At 41.4% G+C, this 8,038-nt stretch overlaps 1 pseudogene; it reads left to right on the plus strand.

Annotated features, from left to right (window-relative positions):
• Positions 1-4,098: 4,098 nt before the first annotated feature.
• On the plus strand, positions 4,099-5,679 carry LOC144300857 (eukaryotic translation initiation factor 2A pseudogene; annotated as a pseudogene).
• Positions 5,680-8,038: the final 2,359 nt, after the last annotated feature.

Here is an 8,038-nt window from a genome sequence, read left to right on the forward strand (position 1 = left end):
ATTGGTATTAAAAAAATCTGGAAGGGAACGCACAAAACTTTAACAATTGTCTCTGTGGAGGAAGCAGAGATTGACACTGATAGTTGAGGAAAGCTTTAGCTAATTTTTAATGTTTGAGGTTCAACCCTGGCTACATCCATTATTTATACAACAAATCCATAGTCTTTTAAAATAAGAAGAAAAATGATTAATAAATACATTGCACACCTATTTGGGAATTTAAAAATAAATGACTAAACAAAAACTTAGAAAGAATATATAAACAAAGCCATGGATCATAAGGAAATATCAAGTATAGATGAAATCAATCACAATCAAGTTGAATGCTGTAGCAGTAGAGCCTGGTGTGTCTTCTTAGTCCCCACCCCTGTTCACAGTCTTCCTTAGCTCTGATAACCTGAGGACCCTTGTAGACAAACAAGGGAGCTTTAGGGCTATAGGAAAAGTGGTTGGATTTGGATAGCTCTTTACCTGGCTTCAAAGCCCCATTCAAACATTAGCAGTTTTGTGGACGGTACAAGTCACTTAAGCTCTCTTAGCTTCAATTTGCTTTGTTTGTTTTCATTGGGATAAGCATAAGGACACTTGGCAGAGTGGCTATGAAGATGAGCTGTAACCATTTACATAAAATCATAGGGTATATATTTGCACATGCACATATACACAAACCTATACATACATGTATGAATAGATGGATGGGTTGGATAGATAGACATATATCTTTCTCTAGACTTGTATACATACGCTTAAAAATATACATGGAATATGGGTTCTAGAATATTAATTGTTATTATCTTAGGATGGTGTGAATTCTCCTTTGTGTTTATTTTCCTTATAGAAGAAACAGAACCGGGAGCCTGTCCGGTTATTCCTATGTCCTCTGGGCAGTACTTCCTGATTCCCCTCAGGCTCCTAGGAAGTTGTCAGTTGTCCTAAAGGTACTTAAGGGTGGGAGACTCTCTAGGGACAGACCAGTATACTTTTTATTGAGGCCACTTGAGTGACACTCAGAATTGTTCCTGAAAATTGATGCATTTTATTTTCCCACATGTGGGGCCATGTCAGAGGCGTTCCTGCTGCGCTTTCTAAATACCTCAAAGGCAATCTGGGCCTGCAGCCAAGTCAGGCAATCAGCTGGCTGGGTGCCAGTTTCCCCAGGGTATTTTTAGAACCTCAGGCTGAGTCCTCAGGGCCTGGTATCCCTTGTGGTCCAGAACCAGAAAGGCTGGACTGCTTTCCTAGTCCCTATACCAGTACAGTCCAGGGGTTATATAGAGGCCAGGAGAAAGAAGTCAGGCACATGGCAGCTAAGATTGGCTCCCTCTTGATCTTAGAAGAAAATTCAACTGTCTTTCTGCAGGTCCCTAAGAAGTGGGAAAACCCCAGAGGCTCCACTGACACAATCAATACATTACTTGAAAGTCAGTTATCAAAAAAAAAAAAAAGAAAGAAAGAAAGTCAGTTATCAATCAAATGCTTTAGTATCAAGCCCTGTTCAATGGAATTCACATATCTCACAAAGAATATACTGATTCCTTGAAGAGACTATAGTCTATCTAGCAATCAGATTGACTGCAGAGCAGAAATGGAACCTCCCTGGAAGGGAAATGGGGATATGGAATGTATGGCAGGAGACTGGAGGTTGGTTTTCTGGAACACAGACCACCAGGGCAATCGAATCAGCCAGCCCCTCAGTAACAAGGGACTGGACTATCACATGGAATGAGGAATAAGATAACATCTAAAAAGATGTCCATTTAAAAGCCTGAACTCATATCAGTGTGGGGATGATTATTCCTCCAAGAATGTGTGTGTGTGTGTGCACGTGTCCATTCACGCACACCCACCCACTATATACAATTTTTGACTCATTTTTTTCCCACTTAATAGTAGATTTTGATCATCCTTCCCATTGCAAAGATATAGACCTAGTTCATTCTGCCTCAAATTCTAGAATTAGGATTTCACTGCATGGCTGAGTCATTCGGTTGGTATTTCCTTAGTTTGGAGTCAGAGGAAGTTCCCTATGCCCCTGATTACTCAGGCTCAAATCCTGTGGGCACATCTTCCTTCTCTCATGGTCAGAGAAGTTCACCAGCACATTAGCAGGGTCCCCAAGATCCTTCCTTCCAGCCATGCTTTCTGCATGGACCCAAGCTCTCCTGGCCCTGCCACTCTAAACTGGGTGATCCTTCCCTCCCTGTGCTGAATCCTGGAAATTTGGAAATTATGGACTCCAATGCCATTAGCTTCCTATCACTCTAAACTTCCTGTATCTCAGGACTATTTACAGCATCATTTTCATTCCTCCAATACCTTTGCAGACTTTAAAATTTCTTCATTTCAAAGTTAAACATATGGACCTAACTCACCATCATGAAACTAGAAAATATGCATTCTTAAAGCAAACTGGGAAGACCAAAGCACTTATTCAAAGATTCATACCCTTAGTTGGTTGAGCAACTGACTCTTGATTTCTGCTCAGGTTGTGATAGCAGGGCTTAGCATGGGGTCTGCTTGAGATTCTCTCTCTCTCTGCCTTTGCCCTCTCTCTCTCTCTCTCTCTCTTTCAAAATAAATAAATCAAATCTTTAGGAAAAAAAAAAAACTCATACCCATGACAGACCATGATACAACTGGAAAATCTTAAGGACTTGGGTTGCAGAAAGAGCAGAAGTTAGAGATGGGAACATTCATTCGACAAGTATTTATAGAGCACTTTCTGGGTACCACATTCTGCCAAGTGGCAGGGGATGAAGTGAGAGGGACAACCAGGTACCAGAAGGTAGAAGACTGAATGGCCCATTTCTTCGGTGGTGTTAGGGTCTTCTGGAGAACTATATATGGGTGGCCCTTGTCACATGACAAACAGCTTCCCTGACAGGAACTTGCAGTGCTGCAGGCAGCCAGCATCACCCTTGTCTGTATTGAGGGGGAGGAGCAGCCGCAGAGGTGAAGCACCCGGACAAAGAAAAAGCTCTGACAAGTATGAAATTCCAGTAAAACTTGATTTTTAAATGAAGTTATCAGATTAGAAATCCAAACAGTGAGCACTTAAGAGCAAAGAGGTGCATAAAATAAGAAAATGCTGTACTCGGCACATTTTTGGATGGGTGAGAGTTATGGCCATTTTGCTTTTAATGCCTAAGAAGGGTTATAAATAGCTAAGGGAAAGGGATTTTCCCATATGCTCTTTCAAATACTCACACACACACACACACACACACACACACATTTTAACACCATGTTGTATTTTTCAGATGGTTTCAAATTCAAAACAAATGAATTACTCAAATGGAGATATTGAATGTGCCAAGTTTTAACCAGCAAAGAGTTACACCGAAGGAGCTAAAAGCATGAATGTGTGAAGCAGCCTCAGGACACAAACCAGGACTCCGACCCTTGGAGAACAGAGGGTTCCCATGGAGAAGCCGTGTTTCTTAATTGTACAGAGCACCTGGCCACAGGATTATGAATATTGACCTTCCCTGATACGCCCAGATGGCTCCTTCCACGGGCAGGGCCAGGTGCCCAACAGTGGAAAGAAGGGGCTCAGGAAAGCCAGGAGAGCATTCTTTAGTTAAGTCTAAACCACAGACAAGGAAAATCAAAACCTTCTCTCTGATTCAGGGCCCCTCATCTTCTTTTCCAGTAAAAAAAAAAAAAAAAAAATCAAACTGAGAGATATTTCAGGGTTCCACAGTCATAATGTCCTGCCCACTTAAAAGGATTGATTCTTGTCCTAGCAGTTTTCAGAGGAAATCTGTTTTGAAACAATGCTGCCACATGAACAGGACCAAGAGGAAAGATCTGGAAAAGGTGATCTGCTACCCAGGGGCTGCTACACATGCTCAGAGGGCATTTGCAGCAAGATTAACAATGGAAGTATGCATTTCTCCATCCGTCCACTTATTTATTCTTCATTCAATAGCTATTTCCCGAGCGTGTTGGAAGGGAAAACAATGAATGCATTTCACAAATATATATTGACTCTTAAGATGTGCCAGGCTCTGTACGAGGGGCTGGGCATCAGTAATGAGTAAGACCAGCAAGATTCCTTCCCTGACAGAGCCTGCATTTTGCTGGGGAAGACGGACGATGGACAAACACATAACTAAGCAAGATAATGACGAGCAAGGAAGTAATGACCGAAAAGGCACAGAGGTAGACATTATCTGGGAGAGGCTGATTTGAAAAGGATTGTATTTCCACTAAAACTTGAAGGCTAGGGCAGCCTGGATGGCTCAGTGGTTTAGTGCCGCCTTCAGCACAGGGCGTGATCCTGGAGACCCGGGATCGAGTCCCGCGTCGGGCTCCCTGCATGGAGCCTGCTTCTCCCTCTGCCTGTGTCTCTGCCTCTCTCTCCCTCTCTGTGTCTCTCATGAATAAGAAAAGAAAAGAAAAAAAAGAAAAGAAAAAAGAAAAGAAAAGAAAAGAAAAGAAAAAAATCTTTGAAGGTTAGCAAAGAAGTAGTTACATAAAGAGCCAGGATGGACATTTTAGCCTAGGGAATAGTAGAAAGTAGGAAAAGCCACGGTGTGTTCACGGCACTGAAGGAACCCATATACTGATCTCTTCCCTGTTAGATACCAGACTCAGCAGCAGTGGAATGATTTATGACATTAAGGGGCATTGGAAAGGAACATAGCTTTCCCAGGAGAGGATGGAAGCATTCATGCCCTTCCTGGCAGATGAGGGTACGGATTCAGTGGTGGCGATGTTCCAAGGCCCCACAGTCCGTTTCTCTCGGATTGAGACGTTAGGACACTAAGGAATGAAAAGCACTGCTGTGTTGTAATAGTTAGAATGGATTTGACAAGCAAGGAACTTTCTACTACAGAGAACAAATATTGCATTACCTTGCAGCAGATGAAGAAAGGGCTAGAATTTATTCGATTACCAAAACATAGACTCATTTATGGTGAAATTTGGAATTCTAGTTCTACTGAGTTTTATGCTATTTATGATTCTATGTCTGCCAACAAAACGATTTTCAACTTGAAATGTGATCCTGTGTTTGACTGTGGAGCTGGTGCTCTAATGTCTATCTTATTTAGTCCTCATGGCCATATATTAAGGCTAGCTGGGTTTAAAACCCTGGCAGACAAATGCAATCATGGAATGTTAAAAAATACAAACCTATTTCTAAACTAGCAGCCTCTGATCCTACATGTTTTCCTTGGTGCCCAGATGGGGAGCACATTTTAACTGCCACGCATGCTCCCAGGTTTGATGTTAATAATGGGTACAACCTTTGGCATTAGGCCAGGCCTATCCTGGCAGCCATTCTTTGGATAGGCTATTTCCAGCAAAAACGATAGCTTACTAAGCAGTTAAAAGTGAAGTATTCGACAAAAAAATCTAAATGTGCAGTAGTTGATAGACTCTCGGCTTAAGGAATAAACCAATTACCCATTCCAAGCTCTCTGAGGAGACACAACTGCTGAATTAGAAATCACAACCAGGAAATGAGCAGCCATTATCAAAAGCAGCTCTTAAAAATCAAAGGAAATATGAGGCTGAGAAAATTCTAAAGTAGGAAGCAAGAAATGACAAGAACCAAGATTTGGCACCTACCCTGCTCCACAGAGCACACCATGAAATAGTATGTCTCTGATCACATCTGGAGACCCTGAGACAGATGGAAAAATCAAGAATCAAAGACCTGAAAGCAATTGAAACTTGAAAAAAACAATCAGCAACTTAAACAGCTAGAAAAACTCTAAGTTGGAGATTTTTTTAAGAGCTATCACTCTTCTCCAGGAGCAGGAAGATTTGAAATTGGTTATTTTAAAGATTGACAGAGGTATCCCTGGGTGGCGCAGCGGTTTAGCGCCTGCCCTTTGGCCCAGGGTGCGATCCTGGAGACCCGGGATCGAATCCCACGTCAGGCTCCCGATGCATGGAGCCTGCCTCTTCCTATGTCTCTGCCTCTCTCTCTCTCTCTCTCTGTGTGTGTGACTATCATAAATAAATAAAAATTAAAAAAAAAAAGATTGGCAGAGAGCAAGTTGCTAGCATAAATCAGTGGAAATACATCTTCTGTGTTAAACTCTGTAAAGCACCTGAATTTCACCTGCCTATCACATACCCACATTGCTGCTCATCTATTTATAACTTAATCACTTTCCAAGCTTTGGAATATACGTGAAATCAGTTAATGATGTCCATTAAATTGGCTTTTCCTACATTTCAATACATGTGGAAAAAAGATACAAATTTCTTAGCTAAGCTCAACAGACTATACCTCGCATGTCATTGTTATTCAGTGTCATTTACCATATAAATGAATAAGGGCATTTTAAATTTTAAAAAATGCAACCCATTAGATTGGATAAAAGAAATCAGTGCAAACAAGCAAGGTATACAAAAGTTCATTTCTGGGAGCACCCAAGTGGCTGGCTCAGTTGTGAGTGTCCGAATCTTGATTTAGCCTCAGGTCATGATCTCAGGGTTGTAAGATGGAACCCCGTTTCGGGCTCCACGCCGAGCATAGAGCTTGCTTAGGATTCTCCCTCTCCCTCCACCCCTTTACACATGTCCATGTGCTCTTTCTAAAATAAATAAATACATACATACATACATAAAATTCTGTAACTTTAAGATAAATATTAATTTCTTTCTCTCAAACTTATATTAATTTAGTAATTTGTTCAGAAGAAACTCAGTGCAGTGACTTTCTGAAAAACTGAATTGCTTTATAGTCCACTTCCTTCTAGACTTGTTAAAGTTCTCATTATTCTTAAATCAAGGCTCAGGCTTTGCTCTATTCAGCGAGGACCCCCCAAAAGAGTTTGATTATGTGCCTGGATATCATTTCTTCTCACAAAGAAGGAATTTAGGCAATCTCTTTGGTAGCCTGGAATGGTCAGATGGAGCTGGATACAGAATTCTAGTGTGCTAAGCTTCTTATTTATTTCTGTATGTGTATTTCTTGCCTCCCACAAGCTGAGCTTTGCATAAACTTAGTCAAGATAAAATTTTAAAAATCTCATGTGGAGTCTGTCAGGAACGACATTGATAATATATGTGAAAGTTTCTAGCAGGTAACAGAATAAAAAAAATAAAAGTAATCTTGGGGTGTCTGCGTGGCTCTGTTAAGCTCCTGACTTTGGCTCAGGTCATGATCCGAAGGTCTATCCAGCCCCATGTCAGACTCCCTGCTCAACGGGGTCCTGTTTCTCCCTCTCCCTCTGTCCCTCTGCTCCTGCTCTCTCTCTCACTCATGCTTGTTCACATACACTCTCATAAATAAATAAATAAATAAATAAATAAATAAATAAATAAATAAATCCTTTTAAAAAAAAGCAATCTAATTAAAGCAATAGAGCACTGAAATGCAATGTAGCAAGAACAGGATCCAGAGAAATTGCTTTGAGAAACCAGAGGGCTGTAACTCCATTCTGCTCCCTGTCCGTTATGCCACTTGCAGAGGAAGCCTGGGAAGTCATGTTTCCTCTAGCTGACCCTGGATCAATGTCTAGACTCAACTTCCTGGCAGAAGTGGGTCTCTATGAAGTACCCAGCAGTAGCAGAGGATGGCTAAAGTTTGTAGGGAGGGCACAATCCACCCAGAAAGTGGCAGGTCTCCTGTGATTTTTCTCTGTTCTTAGTTTTTATCTTGAATACAAATTTAAGCTGTTTGCATTGTTTCAGGACACAGAATTTCCCTTTTAAACTTTATGTGGCTGATGCTAGGTGCAACCACAATCCATGCTCTACCTCCTTCTAGAGAACTATGCTACATCCCCCAGTGGGCAGCAGAATGCCATCTCAAAAATGGAAGGCATGCTGTAAGGTGGGAAGCATGGTTTCTGCTATCATGCTCTTCAATACTGAGTCATGGTGACAAGAGACAAGACAACTAGGTATGTTGATGCCGCAGGATACTTCCAGACTGAGGTTGTTGGGAAATAAATAGTTACTAGAGCAATAGCTGCTTGGGAGAGCTGGGAATCTCTTCCAAATGGAAAAAGTAATTCTCATGGAGGAGATAGACTTTAAAGGCAATATTTCTTGCCATTTCCCAAGAAGGAAT

This window comes from Canis aureus, chromosome 29, assembly GCF_053574225.1.
Source record: "Canis aureus isolate CA01 chromosome 29, VMU_Caureus_v.1.0, whole genome shotgun sequence".
NCBI lineage: Eukaryota > Metazoa > Chordata > Mammalia > Carnivora > Canidae > Canis > Canis aureus.